The sequence below is a fragment of the Monodon monoceros genome, unplaced genomic scaffold (genome assembly GCF_005190385.1).
Source record: "Monodon monoceros isolate NGI ecotype Baffin Bay Population unplaced genomic scaffold, NGI_Narwhal_1 Super_Scaffold_18, whole genome shotgun sequence".
Taxonomy (NCBI): Eukaryota; Metazoa; Chordata; class Mammalia; order Artiodactyla; family Monodontidae; genus Monodon; species Monodon monoceros.
Window position 1 is genome coordinate 152,026,743 of NW_021703774.1, and position 16,125 is coordinate 152,042,867.

Consider the following 16,125-nt stretch of genomic DNA (forward strand, 5'->3'; position numbering starts at 1 on the left):
CACCCTGGCTCACACCTGGGATACAAAGGAGTGGGTCCATGGTGGCTGGTGCTGCCACCACGGAGCCCTTCTAGCTGCTTCTGCATGCCAGCGGAGGGAAGCCAGGCTCTCAGGGGGCCCCAGTGAGTCACCAGCCTGATGCAATCCCTTTAAAGGGCTCATCTGCTGGTGCAAGAAGCTGATTCATGGAGGGCGTGGTTGCTGGAGGAGGAGGAGAAAGGGACCGAAACTGCAGCAGGAGGGGCTGAGGTTAGGTGGCTGGAATCGCTAACAGGAACTCTTCACTGTTAACCTCCCTGGTCGAGACTCTAGGGATCTTCAGACTGAAGCGTGGTTTCTACAAAAGCGAGGGCCCCAGAGGGAAATGAATTGTGAGGGCTATGACAGGAATTCCTATCATTGATTGAGCCTCACGGCAGCGCTCGCCGCACAAAGCTCCAGAAAGAGAGAAATGGGGGTCAAGGAAGAGCCACTTTTCTGAGAAATATACTACAACTGGCCGACCTTTCAACTGCTGCAGGCGTCTCCAGACCCGGGAGGGCGAGGGTAGGGCACGCGAGGCTCAGTGGAGTAGGGGCGGGAGCGGTGCCTCCGGCCCCACCTCACCGCAGACATAGCTAAGCAGTAAGTACCGCCCCTTAAGTTCTCTGTGTCCAATAGTTTCCCAGATATCGGCTCGGACCCTACCCTGAACCAATCCTCAATCGGATTCTGGCCTCTTGCCTGAAGGCTTCCGCCCATTGTCAAGATGGCTCCCAATCCCTGCGCCGTGGGCTGTAGATACGAGCAAGGGGCGGGGATGCAGCTCGTCCGGGAGGAGGGGGCGGTGCGTCACTTCCGTTGTCAGGTGGCGGTGCCGCAGCCATGGAGGGAGGCGGCGGCAGCGGCGGCGGAGGCTCGGGCGGCTGCACCGGGAGGCGACGGTGAGCGGCTCCCACGCCCCTGGACCGGCCCCGGCCCCCCGGGACGGAGCGCTGAGCAGCCCCGGCTCCGGGCTACGGACTATGGGCGAGCAGCGCTGAGCACCGGGGGAAGGTGAGGGCAGGGGTCCGGGAGCGGGGAGCCGGGCCGGGGGTGCGGGTTGGTGGGGCGGGCCTCAGCGGCTGTAGCGCGGGGACCGGGGTGACAGCCTGAGGCCGTCCGGCTGCGACAGAAATGGCAGCAGCGACTGTGCCGTCCTCCGCTGTGGTCTGCCCTTCTCGGGCGGCGGGGGCGGGGGCTCCTGCGCGCCGGGTACCCGGTGGCTGCGGGGAGTCTCGGTCCCGCCGCAGCCCTGGGAGGTGGCACTGCCAGCCTTGCCAGGAGTCACTCGGCCAGTCAGTGAAGGCGCCGGATTTGAACCAGCCAGGTTTTTCCCAAGAGACACCCTCTGCCTCTCCACGCTGCCCTCCTGATCCCGAGAGTGACATGAAAGTTGAAACGAGTCCCCAGATAGGACCAGCCCGGGCTTCCTCCAGGAGCCCTCACCCGTTGGCACGGGCACCATCGCTGCTGGGGAATTTTCGAATCCCGGGAGGTGTTCAGGTGCGGGTCAGAGCTCTCTGCTTGCCGGTGCTACGTTTGGCCGGCCTTTTCCAAGGAGAGAGCCTGCTGCTATGGTCACTGTTTCACCTGCTGTGCCCTCTCAGGCCCGCCCATTCCCACGCCGCTTGGCACCACCTTCCAGCCAGTAGATGGGGGCATCGGGATTCCCGACGCCGAGTACTCAGCCACCCCCGCTTCCTAGGTTTGATCCCCGTTTGTTGGCGGAAGGAAGAGATGACAGCCGCCTTCGCTGTCAAGATAGACTTTGCTCTGTATTAAGTCACTGGAGGAAACCGGTTGGCTTTGCTTGGTTTTGAGAGCAGTGAAGAAGAGGGTAGTCACTCTGGGCTGGGCGCCTTCCCTCTTGGCTTAGCTTTGCATGAGATAAGGAAGAGCAGGATATGTAATCGTCGGGCCCAAAGAACCCCTGTTTGTAAACAGTGCTTGTGAGCTGGGCCAGTGCTTGCTGGCCCTGCTGTACCAGTTGTTTGTCCCTTAGATCTAGACAGTGTGGAGATAGCCCTCGTTCGTTCATTCATTCATTCATTCATTCCCCACGTGACAGCAGCAATGTCCTTGCCTGGAGAGGCAAGTACCCTATATTATAGAGGTTAAGAGTGGGCTTTGGAGCCAGAATTCCTGAGTTCAAATTCTAGCTCTGCAGCTTTGTAGCTGTGTGACCTTGGGCACACTGTTTAACCTCTCTGTGCCTCAGTGTTCTCAGCTATAAAACAGGGGTGATAACATAGAGTTGTTGTGAAGATTTAAAAAGTTAACACATGTAAAACACATAGAACCATGTCTGCCACGTAATAAGAGTTCAATAAATGTTAGCTATTCTTATTCTTATTTCAAGGAGCTCACAGTCTGGTTAAGGGAGACTGACCTGTAAATGAATAGTTGAAACGTAGTGTTGAAAAACTAGTAACAGCAAGAACAGAGGACTGTGGGAGCCCAGGGAAGGAAGCTTCTAGCTCAGCCTGAGTTGGGCGGGGTGGGGGGAGGTTTTGGGGAGGCTTGGAAGAAGTGATGATGCTGGAGCTGCATCTAGAAGGATGGGAAGGGTCAGCCAGGTGAGAACAAAGGGGCAAGGTACTCCACTTAGACATGTCAACTCAGAGTTTTTCCAGAAACCTCAGACTGTTCAGTATGGTGGTGTGAAAGGCAACCTGGTGCCAGGTAAAGCAGTACAGGTTGACAGGGGAATGCCACATTAACAATTTGGGACTTTGTACCAAGGGCCGTGGGGAGCAAGTGAGGAGGTTTTAAGCAGAGGAGTGTCGTGATTAGACTCTTGTTTTAGAACGCTCTCTGGAGCCTCAGCAGGAGGGAAAGGAGAACTCGAGAGGAGAGATTAAAGCACTGGAGACCTCTTCAGAGGCTACTGCAGGCCTCTGAGAGAAGAGAGGTGGCGTGGGGTGGGGGATCCTTGCCGAGACAGCACTGCATGCAACTGGTGGCAGGTGACAAGCTCCCTGCATTTCCCTGGGCAGCTCTGCCTGCCCCAGAAGTGCCTGGCACATGTGCCCCTCTCTTCCTGAGATTGCAGGTCACTCGAGCCGCTGGGCTGGTGAGGCTGTCCTCTCGGGTCAGTTGTAAGGTCAGGTGCTCCCTGGGGCTTTTAATTTGGCCTTTCGGGAAGGCAGCAGATTGTGGTGGCTAAGAGCCTATTTGGCTCTGCTGTCAGACAGAATCTCAGTTCAGATCCCAGCCCTGCCAGTCAGTAGAGGTTACTTATTCTTCGGTTGCCAGCTTCCTCATCTGAGGGCAGTTGTGAGGATTCAGTAAGATGTTGCAGGTTGGGCATTTAGCACACACTGAGTAAGAAATGCTTGGTAAATGTTAGCGGCTGTTGCAGGCTGCAGGAAAGGACTTCTAAGAATTAGTTGAAGCGGTTAATGGCAACTAAAACTGTGTCCCATTGAGCTGTCAGAAATGTCCTGAGGGATCACGAGAGCACAGAATTTTATTGTATTCTCTCCAAAAAAGAAATCTGTGGGGAATTCATCGAGTCTGTATGGGAGCCATGCAGATGACTCAGCTCAGCTCTTTAAAAGAACCATTTTTTAAAATAGAAGTAGGACTGCTGAGGAAAAAAAAAAAAAAAATCATGTTTTAAAGTATACTAGGAGAAAAAGTATTTTGAGTTTGTTCCATGTGTGTTCCCGTTAGTGACCCTAGTCTGTTATTTGAATTAGTACCGTCAGGAAGCACACATTGATGTGTGTGGTGACTCAAAATCCGGAACCCCTGTTCCACACACATGAGCTCCCAAGCGTGGCTGAGGATGTGCTGGGGGCCAGGTGCAGAATGAGAATGGCGAGGCACGCCCTGCCCTGGCGGAGCTTGTGGTCTAACAGGGACCAGGCAGGCTTCTAACCAACTGACATGTGCATGGAGTTTGGTGAGTGTCTCATAGGAGTCTGCAGCATGTAGTGGGAGTGAGATGAAGGAGTGATTCTCCTGGGGGATGGGGAGGTGACCGGGGAGAACTTTGGAGAGCCCTTAGAACCTGAGCTGGATCTTGATGAAAATTGAATCTTGAAGGATGAATAGAGCTTTCTGAGGGTTCGTGAAGCACTCCAGGCAGGGGAGCAGCAAGGCACAGGCATGGATGCAGGCTGGTGTGTGTGCACACTGTAGGAACCACAAGAGGTTCTGGCACAGGGCGTGAAGGGACCTGGCTTTAGGACATGCTGGAGAGGTAAGCATCAGTGCTAAGAGGCTTGAACTTCTTATTCTGTTGGTGATGGGATGCTTTGGTTTAAGGGAGGAAACACCGTTAGAGCTGCATCTTGCCAGGAGCCCTCTGGCTGGCGGTGGGGGATGGACTGGGGATAGAACAAGTCTGGAGTCTCTGTAGGAGGCTTTTGCAGTAATCACAGTAAGGGCTGGTGGGGGCCTGGATCAGGGTAGAGGCAGTTGGGATGCGGAGGAAGGGCATAGATCAGAGCTGTTTTGGGGGAAATCAACTGGACTCCGGGAGTGTTTGGCAGTGATGATTGAGGGAGGAACAGTGATGGCGGGTGACCTCGAGCTTCCCGATTTGGCTGACAGAGTGAACGATATTGCAGATGTAGAGACGGCAGGAGATAATGGCCAGTGAAATCTGCCAGCTCCATTCAGTAAGCCCTCTCATGGGAGAGGGTCAGTTGCAAAGTCTGTGGCACTCTGTCCAGCTTCGGGCCAGGCTTCTCTCTGGTTTTGCCTGCGTCAGCGCCTGGGAAAAGGGCAGCTTCCCTTCCTTCATCTTCCCCCTGCCCAGATTTGCCCAGGAAGGTGAACTTCTTCAGTATTTCAGAAACTCAAGTGGCTGAGTCTGCAAAACTTCTGTGACTTCCGCAGCCCTCAGATGGCCCTAAAGGGCAGCCCTTCAGTCAGGTGCCATCCACACTGATTCAGCAAGTGATGGGTCCTGGACAGCATCATGCCCTCAGGGGACAGATGGCCATTCCCAGTGCTCCTGGGGAGATCTTATCTAGGAAGACACCTTGAGGTTGGATTTACTCCAGAGGCTGGGTCAGCCAACTCAGTCCCTCTTCTCCGGAAGGAGAGATGTCTGCCCCAGGCCACCTGGGACTCACTCAGAACCATCAGGGAAGTGAGAGGGAGCTGCCTTTGTGCCCTTATCCCCCTGAGCTCTACGGGAGTACAGAGCTAGGCCTGAATCAGACTGGGCTGCAGAGAGGGATGTGCTGGTAGATGGGGCTTCAAACAGGCCCTTTGGAATTGGGGAGATTTTTGCAGGATTTGTCCCTGCATTTGTGGTGTAAAGAAGGTAGAAGAGAAAGTGGCCTGAGACAAGGGCATTTCTTCCTCCTCCACCTGCTCAGGTGAGACTGTGGCCTTGAAGGTGGCCCCGGGCCCATAGCAGCCCTGCATCTCCTCTCGGGATCTGTAATCAAGATCCGAGAAGGGAAAGGATGGTGTTGCTTGCTTTGATTTACTTACTGTCTTAGAGATGTTTCCACTCTGTCTCATGCACGTCTGGGTCATTGTTGGCAATATTGTGTCATTGTTTGTGTAATTTATTCAGCAGACTCTCTGCTGATGAGCTTAGGTTACTTTCGGCCTTTTGCTCTCGAACAAAGCTGAAGTGACTATCTGTATATGTGTGGTTTTTCCCACCTCAGGCATCTGCAGGATAAATTCCAAGAGGAGTTGCTGCTTCAAAGAGTATCCTTCATGTTCATTATTTTTAAAGTAATTTCTTGGCCCCCTTTTAAGGAACTGGAGAAGCCTGATTTTTCCCTCAGCAAGCAAAGATACACTTTTGGGTTGACATCCCTCTTCCCAAGAGTTACTGAGAACCCCAGTGGCGGTCACCCTTTTCTGGCTCTTGGCAGTCTGTCTTGGTGTGAGTTGGGGTTCCCTAGAGCTTACACAGTCCAGCAGTCTACAGGTCTGATGGTTTCAAAGAAACTCTAGTTGTTGGAAAGCACCAGAGAAACTGAGAAGGGCTCTTGTCATTTAGGATGAAGCTGTCCCCTCTACATCTGTTTACAGACCATCACCTACTTGGCAAAAGAGACCAAGGATCTTGTGGCTTTAGGGAGTCTGTGACCCAAGGGTCCAGACGGAAGAGAAAGTAGCCTGGACATGGCAGAGGGAACCGGCAAGAGCAGGACTGGTGTGCCTGGCGCCTGTCTTTGGGTTTAGGGCAGAGCTGGTTTGAGGTGTGATCAGGGGATAGCAGGTGCCTCTAGGGAGAGGCTTGGTTAAGCCTCTTGGGAGACCTTGGGACTGGCATAGCCCAAAATCCTGTGGGACTTTTGGAGCCCCACTGCTGGCATTGCCACCTTTGGAAGAGCAGGAATCCTGCCCCTTTTTGTAGTAGATATGGAGCCCCTGGCACTACCACGTTTGTGTGACTTCCATGGCTGTGTTCTCCTCCAACTCCGCTCCCAAGGTGGTCCCTCCTGAAGGAACAGGAAGGAGACCAGCCACAAAAGAAGGATCCCCACCACCTTCCAGGTCCTTTGCTAAGTACTCTGCAATATATATTGAGGCCTTCTCACAATCTAAGGAAGGAGGGCTTGACTCTGTTTTACAGAGAACCGTCGGACACTGAGGGGTTAAGGAACCCTCAGCCAGCAAGGGCAGAGCTGGATTTCCAGCCCACACTCGTGTGACCCTAGAGCCCATGCCATCCCATTCCCCCATCCTGGCCAGGCTCTGGCCCCAGGAAGCCCAGGCCACATGGAATAAAGCCGTAGAGCTGGAAGGGACCTTGACAAAGCTGAAGCAGTCCCTTCTTTTTTCCTAGAAGAATGGAAACTGCCACTGCCTGGAGACAAGTCCTTCCCCTCCTGCCCTGTGAGTAGTAGGTAAGGAGACCTTCAGCCATGTCACCCAGCACTTAAGGCCCAGATCAGACCTGGCTTCAGAAGCCAGTTCTGCCACTTGCTAGCTGAGTGACCTTGAAGAAATCACTTCCTATCTCCAAACCCAGTTTCCTCCAAAGTAGTAATGAGGATTAAACACAAGGTGTTATTGTCTGTGGCAGGTTCGGCCTGGTGCCTGGCCCTCAGTCAGGACCCAGGGGCTGGCTCCGGTGAGGCCTAGGTGAGCTCTTTGCTGGTGGGCCTGAGTGTCCCGGAAGAGGTGTTATGAACCAGCTTCCAGGTCTCCAGTTTGAACGGTTTGATGGTCTTCCCAGCCTTTATAGAAACCGGGTGGTGAACAGGAAGTTCCTTACAGGCAAGTTTACAAGTTACCTGAGAGAGTTTCAGTGTACCTGGAGTGGTGGTTTGTCCCTTCTGTCCCCCACTCTCCTGATGCAGCCTTGCATCAACATGCAGGCCCACACGTTCGGGGCATTCGCACGCCATACTCCCTCAAGTCTGCCTTCCCTAAGACCGGCCTCCCCTGATTCCATTACCACTCTTAATAATTCTAATGGGCTCAGAAACTTTTTTAGATTTTTCAAAATTATTATAGCAGCCTACAATGAAACAGGTAAACAATATAGAAGAATATAAAATAAAACTCTCCATCTCCTTCGGGCCCCTAGTTCTATTACCTGGAGGTAGCCACTGTTAAGTTTCTTCTAGAAATTTCCTATGCATATTCAAGGGTGTGTATAATCATCTTTTTTTTTTTTTTTTACCCAAATGGGATCATCTTATACAAATAGTACTGCAGTTTGCTTTTGCTTTTTCATAAATTTATTTATTTATTTATGGCTGCGTTGGGTCTTCATTGCTGCGCGCAGGCTTTCTCTAGTTGCAGCGAGCGGGGGCTACTCTTCATTGCAGTGCATGGGCTTCTCATTGTGGTGGCTTCTCTTGTGGAGCACGGGCTCTAGGAGCACGGGCTTTAGTAGTTGTAGCACGTGGGCCCAGTGGTGGTTTTGGCTTGCGGGCTCTAGAGCACAGGCTCAGTAGTTGTGGTGCACGGGCTCAGTTGCTCTGCGGCTTGTGGGATCTTCCCAGACCAGGGCTCGAACCCGTGTCCCCGCATTGGCAGCCGGTTTCTTAACTACTGCGCCACCAGGGAAGTCCCCTGCAGTTTGCTTTTTTTAATGTAACGTATCCTAGACATCTTCATCTACCAGCAGGTGTGTGCCTAGTCTTAAAGGCTGCGTAGTATTCCCCTGTCGGGATGTACCATGATGGAGTGAACCAGTCCTCTCTTGGCGGACATTTAGATTGTTTCCTGTCGGGGGGAGATGTGTGTGCGTTTTGATATTTGTGGTTTTGTCTTTGTGTTTTTTCCTGCTACCCAGGGCTCTCCAGGGACCGTTGTTGAGCACATTCATCTTGGTGAACTTGTGTGAGTGAACCTGGAGGAAAAATCCCCAGAACTGGATGTGCTGGGCCCGGGGCAAAGGCATTTTCTTCTGCTTTGCTGGCTGTGGTTTCCCCTTGTCTTCTGCACACCTGTGGGGCCTGGGCAGGGGATTCTGAAGCGGTCAAGGCCCCAGGCCCTGCCCCCAGGAGCTCACCCTCTGGAGAGACACAGGCAAGCATGCGCTCACCCACCCCTGAGCAGAGTATGTGTCAGGGGTGGCTCGTGGCTGGCCTCAGCACCTCGGAGCAGGTGAGGGCCTCGTGTGGGTCCACTTGTCAGTGGGCCACTCTGGTGGCAGAGCCTGCTGTCTGCCTCTGTAATCTTGCCCACCAAGCAGCCACAGCCCGCAGCATTCAGTAAAAGTGCAGAAAGTCACTCTCAAGGCTGTGAAATTTAATTGAATTTCATTTTTGATAGAGGCAGTTAAAGAAAGGCAGTTTGCTGGCCCCAATCCAAATTACCTTTCTCACAGGATGATTGTAGTGACTTTGGCTGTTAAAAACCATATAAAGAAGGAGAATCACATGAACCTGGCCCTGGCCCAGGCTTTCCCCTCTGTCGCTCTGGAAATCTGAGGCGGAAGGAAGGAAACGTAACATTTACCTAGTGCCTCCCACACGCTGGCTCCCCGCAGTCCTCAGGGAACCCTGGGCAGGTACAACACTGTCCCTCTCCTCTGGGTGAGGACCCCGTGGAGCAGAGAGACACATGTGTAGGACACAAAGGTGCTCTCAGCCCTTCTGTAGTCACTTGCTGCTTTCTCCTTGCCTGACTTGGGCCATCTTGGGTGTCAAGAACCTGAATTCGGGACTTCCCTGGTGGTCCAGTGGCTAACGCTCCATGCTCCCAATGCAGGGGGCCCAGCTTCGATCCCTGGTCAGGGAACTAGATCCCACAAGCCGCAACTAAAGTTCTCGCATACCACAACTTAAAAAAAAAAAAAAAAAGATCCCGAGTGCCGCAACTAAGACCCGGTGCAGCCAAATAAATAAGTAAATGTTAAAAACAAAAAGAACCTGAATTCCACGAGGGACCTGTGGCGGGCCTTGTTCCCACTGAGCAAAGCAATAGCAGAGCAATAACTGATGGTTTGAGCTGAGGAGGGGTCCCCTTTGTTGCAGGACAGGCTGGCATGACAGGGGAGGGCTGTCAGTGACTCAGTCTCCCATCACTGCACATGGCAGGAGGCACCCCCCACAGAGCTGAGGGACCACCGGGAAGGTCTCCCAGCCGGGGTATTGGCCGCTTCCCCTGGCTACTTCTCTAAACAGGAGATACCAGGGCAGCGTGGCCTGAGAAAGAGCTATTAAGTCTGTCCCTTCCTCTTCCAGCACCCACACACGGTGATGGATTGTTGTCACACCAGCTGCTTCCGGAGGCCCCTGGGAGGGGCGAGCTAGTGGCAGGGCGGGCGATGCTGCCCTGGGTTCTCCCTGCTGGCTCTCAGAAAAGCTGCTGCTGGAGCCCTTTACCCCGTCCCAGGGACTGGCTTCTTACTCTGTTTATCTTTTCCCCAGAGGGGCCTCCAGGTCCACCTCTGTGTGCACAGCCCTGGAGCCTCTTCTCCCAGGATCACTCCGGGATACATCCTCCCAGCCCGGGGTCTTCAGGCCCACTCCCCTCCCCGTCTCTCCCCTCAGCCTTCATGGAGGCCACGGAGGAGCCCAGTGGGGCTTGCTCAGGGCAGGGGGTGAAGAGGGACATCACTGATTATGTAATCTCCTTGTGTGTGAATCTTGCCTTCTGGAGGAGACTAGAGTTGGACCTCCGAGCTCTAGATGGGTCTGGTGCGGATGTGCTGAGGGGGAGCAGGCTGGCCACTGGGCCCTCAGTCTGGCCGCCCCTCCCACTTCCCACTGGGCTGAGTCACTTCCTCTCTGGCGCTGCAGGTACTCTCCCACACACCCAGCACAGCAGCCTTCCGGGGGTGAGGTTCATCCCAGGCAAGAGAGGAGCTCCGGTTAGTAGCAGCCAGTTCACCTGTCACCCCCAAGGCAAGCGTTTAGAGAAGGATGTGATGGTATGTATTCCTGACAGATTGGAGCTATACATATCCTGCATTTTAAAATGAACAAAATCATCACTCTGTTTTGGAACAGTGGAGATGACAGCACATGCATGAATCTTTGTCATCAGGGAGTCCTGGCTAAAGCTGAGGGTTTACTAATCCACCTCCCCATCCCCCCAGCATCCATCCTGAGCACGGAAGCATATGGCTTCCAGTGGGTTCCTAGGGAGATTGCTTGCGGCCTTCAGGCTCCCAGGGAGAGGGTCCATGCCTGCTTCAGGGATGGCTGTCATTCAAACTCAAAGGAAAAGCCCTTAAACAGAGCCGCCTTCTAGCCAGCCAGCAGGAGTAGAAGAGAACAGGCCACAGGCAGCCTCCTCTGGCCCAGTCAGCTGGGCCAGGGCCTCTAGGCTTTGGTTTGTCAGCAAACCAAAAAAGGGGGGAAATCTTTACTTTATAAAGTTGTGAGAATTAAAGAAAATCTAGGAAACACTAAGAACGAACGGTTCCTGGCAAGCAGTAGGTGTCCATCAAATGCTGGTTTAAAAGGTATGCACCTGGAGAGACTTGTCACCAGGGAGGTTACCTCAGCAAGGAGTGGGGAACGCTCACCTCTCATCTAGCAGAGGCCTCGAGACACCCCTCTTTCACAGATGATGAAACTGAGGCCCACAGAGAGCACATGACTCTCACAGAGGGTAGGTGACCAGCTCTGGGTCGTAAAGCCAGTGAGTGATGGAAGCTGAAGTTTGAACCCAGGCCTGCCGGACCCCAGAATCCATCTTGCGCTCCCAACTGGCATTTGGGTAGCTGGTCCATGGTTTGAAACACCTGGTTCCATGGGCTGCGAATTTCTCTTGGTTCCCTGGGTTGACTTTGTGGATGAAGAGCAAGCCTGTAGGGAAGCTGAGCCACTAGTAGCAGCACATACATGTGAGTACTGAGGTGCAGGGAGGGTGGCTCCCCGAGTGCTTGGGTCAGGGAGGGGTGGGGTACACTGCCTTGTGGTCTGGTGGGAGGGGGTCTCAGTAACGCAGCCTCTGCGGCACTGCAGATCGTCTTGGCTGCATCGTGTGTTGAGATTTCACACCCCCAGTCCCGTTGTTTCTTTCCAGGTGTAGTCAGCTAAATGCGTAGCTGGGCCAGAAGGTCTGAGGGAAACGAGTGGCAGGAATTTTTCTGACCAGCAGAAGGACCTTCACACTACAAACCTAGAGGGGCCCAGAGGACCTGTCCCTGGTGTGAGGGGCAGGCCAGGCTGTCACTCGCACACTCGCACACTCCGCTGCAGGAAGGCAGACTTTTCTGCTGGACTCAGCAGGAAGGGGGCTGGTCTGTCCCTTTGCCAGTGAGGGAGGGGCTGGTCCGAGGCCGCAGGCACGCTGCGAATGGGTTTCATTCCTCGGGGAGGTTGCCCTCCAGCAGCCAACACTGTCGAAGCACAACCCCTGGCTATCAGCCCAGAGCCGCCCCGCCCCGGGCATCCAGGCATTTCTGACCCGGGACTTTTCCTGGACACACTATTCCCAGCACCACTGCAGCCCAGTTACCTACAGCTGTGACCCCCTGTCTCTCTGGTCTTGGAGTCTGGCTCCTGTCACAGGCTGGTGGACCATCCGTACTTTCTTCTGGGTCCCGATCCAGCGCCTGGCTTCTCGTTGGGTCCTCTGTGTCCCCTGCCCCAATGTGGGCTTTACTGCCTTCTGGGTGCAAAACAGACAGTTCTACACTCCCTGTTTTCTCATTCAGCAGTTTGCCAGGCACTGGGTAGGTGCAGGGAAGCAGAGATGAACTGGGGTTGCTCAGCCTGGAGAGTGGTGGGGACAGGGGAGTCAGACAATGGCTACGGCACGGTAGGAGTGGACAGAATGTGCTCTGGGAGCCGGAGGAGAAAAGGACCTGCTGCAGAAGGTGACACCAGTGAGGACTGAGGGAGAAGGACCGGCCAACCAGGGAGAGGAGGTCAGGGCAGGCGTGTTTATGGCACACTCAGGGAACTGTGGGTCATTTGGTGTGGCTGGATTTATGGGGCATATAAGGGCAGTGAAGCTGGATAGGTAGCCTGGGTCTGGCCAGGCTCACTGAGGAGTTTGGGTTTCTTCTTAAAGACCACAGGAAGCAGTGGAGGACCCCCACAGCAGAGACAGATGGAGATACTGCAGGCCCAGGTCCCCGAACAGAGGAGAAAGAGTAGCCTGCTGGCATGTTTGTCCAGCCCCAGTTCCACAGGCAGCTGAGGTGGGGGTCTTCTGATGCAGTTGCTCCTGCATCCTTCCTGACCAGCCTGGTGAAGAGCAGTGCCCCCACCATCTTGCAGCGCGTGCAGAGAGAAACCCTGTGAAGAAGATGCGCTATAGAAAGACGCCACCAGGTGGCAGACCTGGAGATTGCACAGAGACCTCGTTTCTTTTTCCCCCCATTCCTTTAGCACAGTGTTCGGCCTGGAGAAAGGGGGGCGTTCAAAACTGAACTCCTGTTCGCGCCAGGCTGGCTCCGCCCAACAAGTATGAGATTCCATATTTTGCCACTGTGAGCTGTGTACCCACGAGAAATCCCTATGAACCTGTAAATCCGGACAACAGATTCCTCCAGGGTCTTGGGAGCGGTTCCAGCAGGTTGCACTTTCTCTTCTGTCTCCGGGCACCTGAGAGTAAATTGCAAACATCATGACCCTTCACCTCTAAGCACTTTAGCATCTGTCACCTAAGAACAAGGACATTCTTCTGTATAACCACAGTGCAGTTTTCAAATTCAGGAAATTTAACATCGTATTATCTAATATACAGTCCATATTCAGATTCTGCCAATTATCCAGGCGTGTTCTGTATAACTTCTTCCTCCCAGGATCACCCATTTCATTTCCTCGTCCCGTCTTCAATCCGTTAAGTGAGACTGGTTCTTCAGCCTTTCTTTAACTGTCTGACATTGATGTTTTTGAAGCATACATGCCTGTTCTGTTGAATGTCCCTCAATTTTAGTTTGTCTCATGATCAGATTGAGGTTATGCATTTTTGGCAAAAAACAAATAAATAACTGAGGTTGTGTCACATCAGGAGTAACATGATGTCAGTTCTGTTATTAGTGATATAACTTTGATTATTTGGTTAAGGTTGCAGCTTGTTGTTTTTTTTTTTTAATTGAGGTATATTTACACATGGTGAATTTCACAGGTCCTTTAACAGTTCAGTCATTTTGACAAATGCACATACCCAGAGTTGTATCCTTTGATAGTAGAAGTTTTACAGCCCGGTATGTGTGCTCTGTCCCCCTCCCACAGTCCTCTGCAAGAGATCCTGGACTAGAGGCACTAGGTCTTAGTTGCAGACTCCTCGCTGCCCCCCAACTTGATCATGATGAAGGACCCTTTAGGTCTGGCCCCATCATCCTGGACCGTCCCTTACTGCGCCTTGAGTTGACAGTTGCCAGCTGGTGCTCCAGCCTCTGCTCCCCCATACACCAGTGAACAGAACAAGAGGATGAGATGCTGTGTGCCTCTGCCTGAAAGAACAGGCCCTCCCCTTGACCCGCAAAACAATTGGACTCTACCCTCCACTACAGATTATACCTGGTACTGCCCAGCACCCCGCTTCCTCCTCAGCAGCTCAGCCCACCCCCAGGCCTCCTGTCCTCCCCGCACCCAGTTGAGCGTGTTACTCAGGCTGGCCATCAGGCCACCCACCCCCGCCCCCACCCCGCCTGTAGTCTCAGGCCAGCAGACAGATGGCAGGTTCAAGGTCTCTTAAGCCTTTAGTCTGGTTACCGTCCTTCTTCCGCCCCCCACCCCGAGTCAGTGCCTAACTATCCCTTTCTCCTTGGGCAGGAAGAAAAATTCAAAGCTACTGTGTTTAGGCTCATAAAAGCACAATTTATCAAATGCTTATGATATGCCAGTAGGTACTCTTGCTGACTCTTTTGCATGGGTCATCTCACTCAGTCCTTAGACCAACCTTGTAAGGTGGGTGCTGTACTCTGGGTTGTGGAGGTGCAGCGTAAGTACCTCATCTGGGATCTCATCTTTGTTAAGTGATGGTGTGGTGCTGGGCCTGCAGCCAGGTTTGGCTTACTCCAGAGCCCTTGCTCTGACTCCGAGCTTCCCAGCCAGTATGGGTTATGCAGGTCAAGATGGTGATCCCTTTAGCCCAAGAATGACTGCTGAGCTAAGCAGAGGACAGCTGATGTCCCCAGGCCTTTCACCCCCAAGTGCTGTACAGATGTTTCTGTCTGTCCTGTGGCATGGGAAAGACCGAGACGCATTGCTCTGACCACATTGTTCTGCTGCCTGAGTGTCCTGTGGGCAGAGACCCCTTTCTACCTCCCTCTTGGGGCCTGGTGCGGGTCTGGCCACACAGACCCTTAACTCCTGTGTGGCAGATAGGACTGAGGCCAGGGATGGGTGGGAGCATCTGTGCTCATTTCCGCGTGCCGGGTGGGCTGGACAGAGGGGCGAGGTCCCTGCCTTCGGTAGACACTACCAGAGATAAAGTCCAGAAGACAGAGGCCTACACAGCTCAGGACCTTTTTTACTTGTTTTGTTTTCACAGAGCCAGGAAACATGGGGGTGGGGATAGGGACTGCTGACAGGGACAGCTTGAATCCTGACACCATCGGCTCAGCCTGACCCTGCAGTGTAGACAAGTCCTTAGGCTCCTAGCAGGCATTAGAAGCTGCTGACAAATCGTGGCTACCAGCTGTGGTGTCATCACACACATACACAGAAGTAGCGCACCGGGCCAGGGTCTGCTGCTTGCTCCTTGCGGGGACCGCCCTTGCACTCTGCCTGCACGTGTTCGGTTTGCAAGGTCACCCATCTCTCCAGGAACCCCCAGGTTGCAGCAAGAAGCCTACAGCGAGAATGAGTGCAGAACTCTCTGCGCGTGTGTGCAGACCCCATGCTGCCCCTCATGTTTGGGGGCCGGGGGCTCACGCTGGCTCTGCGCTTGTGAGTGCCCGCCGCCTGGGCCCGCGCGTCTCCTCCTGTGTGGAGGCCTGTGGGCATGCTTCTGGGTGCGAGTAGTGGGCCCCTCCTTGCCTTGACCAGGCTTCAGACTGAGCGTTCAGTCAGGCTACAGCCAGGCTTTCAGACTGAGCCGGGCACGCCTCGGTACCCTCTCTCTTTGCAGCCCACCTCCTTTGGCGGTTGGTGGTATGTCTACAATATTGAACCATGCCCTGCTATAGGGTGCCCTGCCCGGCTCTGCCCTGCCCAACAGTCCTGTACCCTGTCACACTACAGCACTGGACTGGGCACGATGGGCCGTAGAACCTTATGTGGTGCTGATGGCTCCGCCTTCGTTTCCTTCTGGGAGAGCTGGGCTCACATCGCCCAGCCGCTTTGGGCAGGATGACCTTAACAGCAAACTGACAGGGTAGGGCCGGCATCCTCTCCTCTGGGCATGCTGTGATGGTGGACACAGAGCAGAGGCCCACAACTTGCTCCCCAGGTTGGGCCAAGCAAAGGGAATCTCCTGCTTGCAAGGTGGAGGAGCGCAGCCTGCGGGCGGGCATGCCTCCCTCCTGGCCTCACCCCTCACACCCATTGTTGCCTCACTGAGCCTCCTGTTGAATCCAGGTTCTAAAGAAACTGGCGTTGACTTGGGAGGACAGCACGTGGAATAGTAGCCAGATTTAAAGTTCCAGAGACTTCTAAACCAGGCTTGCTGAGTTCCTGGCAAGCTGAGCTGTGGGCCCAGGAGACACCAGGCAGATGGCTCCCCCTTAGCCAGGCTGGGCCAGGGCCCTTCACCCCAGCCCGAGGACCAGCATCTCTGGAGGGGCCTGGCCCCAAGCCCTTCTGAAACCAG

The 16,125-nt window shown here is 54.0% G+C and overlaps 1 protein-coding gene across 3 annotated transcripts in view; it reads left to right on the forward strand.

The window, feature by feature from the left end:
* Window positions 1–563: 563 nt before the first annotated feature.
* The window catches only part of STK40 (serine/threonine kinase 40), a 42,663-nt gene continuing 27,101 nt past the window's right edge, over window positions 564–16,125 (forward strand). The window contains exon 1 of one of the 3 annotated variants that reach the window (XM_029228499.1): window positions 564–624. The gene's annotated coding sequence lies outside the window, so the exon portion shown is untranslated. Of the gene's footprint in view, window positions 625–855; window positions 1,036–7,951; window positions 10,337–16,125 lie in introns of those variants that run through there. The other 2 variants (XM_029228498.1, XM_029228500.1) reach the window with 2 other exon arrangements.